The 1,352-nt window shown below is 32.7% G+C and overlaps 1 protein-coding gene across 1 annotated transcript in view; it reads right to left on the reverse strand.

The window, feature by feature from the left end:
- LOC108784962 (potassium voltage-gated channel subfamily H member 8-like) overlaps positions 1-1,352 on the reverse strand; it is a 336,787-nt gene that overhangs the window by 38,348 nt on the left and 297,087 nt on the right. The gene's annotated exons all lie outside the window — the stretch shown is intronic.

The following is a 1,352-nucleotide window of genomic DNA, read 5'->3' on the forward strand; positions in this document are numbered from 1 at the left end:
ATATATAGATATATCTAGATAGATATCTAGATAGATAGATAGATAGATAGATAGATAGATAGATAGATAGATAGATAGATAGATAGATATTTTTTTCCCCTCCACAGATCTATCCAAATTTTCCAACAATGAAGCCTCATGATCTGAATGACATTTGCATTTGCTGCGTAAGTGTCAAATGCTTGCGTAAGCAAATGCAAAGTCATTTTGAATTTTAGCGTTTACAAACCTATAAAAAAGTTGCCATCATGCTAATCTGTGTCCTCACCAACCTGACTCGATCTTATCTGTTATGCTAACAATGGACACAAACCGATAATTTTTTTCCTGAGTGCATGCAACGTATCTACGAAAGGGGAATAAAGTTGTCAAAGTAAAATGCAAACCTTTGCTTTGCGTTTTTTCATTTTATGTTTCATTTAAAAAAATTATACTTATGTGATATCCTTTTATTGAGTAGGTGGTTAGATTTTGGGTTACATATGCGGGACTGCGCTAATTATGTAAAAGTTGCATTGTTAAGATCTTTTGGAAAATATTTGTTTTTTTAAGTTTTTCACAACTTCTTCCTAATTAAAACCTATAAAATGAAAATATATGTGTTCAAATCTATCAAATTAAAGCCCTATCAGTCCCCAGAAAATTATGTATGTACGGTAGACTGCAACACCTACATGATATAAGGTTGTCAAGGGTGTTATAAAGAAAAAAAACCTGTGGCTCAATTGGTTAAATAAATTATACTTTGTGTTACAAAATAAATATATCACAAACAGCACAGATACTTTTATTATAAGACAATCCTATTTCTGTTTTTTTTGCAGTGTATAATATTCCTAACAACCAGACTGGGCTATAAAGGATTAAAAATGAAGGTTTTGAAAGGAAACTGTAAACCCCTTGAACTGAAAAAAAGATTATTTCGTTTGACAACAAATGGGTCAGTGCAGATGGACTCAGTGTTAATTCTGTTTTCCTACATGACTATCCAAGGTTTTATGAGTATTCTTCCTCCAGTGATACCACCCCTCCCATCACATTGCTTTCTCCTGACTGCTTTGTCTTTTTTGCCCCCTTGTAAAATGTCATGACTTTTATGTCTCCACACTTATATTTGTGATTATTCTTGTGATCTGCAACACATTTGTTTTCAACTCAAACCCACATTGCATGAGCTGCAGAGAACAATAGCATGAAAGCTGAGCTCCATGCACATATTATATACACAAATTAATACAGCTATAAAACAAATAAATCATTCAATGTAATTTTTTGCAACTAGTGTAAGTACCTAAATTAGACTTAATTCAGCCTCTTACAATCCCATGAACAACAGATCTCAAAAAGGGAGG

This window comes from Nanorana parkeri, unplaced genomic scaffold (assembly GCF_000935625.1).
Source record: "Nanorana parkeri isolate BGI_ZX_2015 unplaced genomic scaffold, ASM93562v1 scaffold134, whole genome shotgun sequence".
Classification (NCBI taxonomy): Eukaryota; Metazoa; Chordata; class Amphibia; order Anura; family Dicroglossidae; genus Nanorana; species Nanorana parkeri.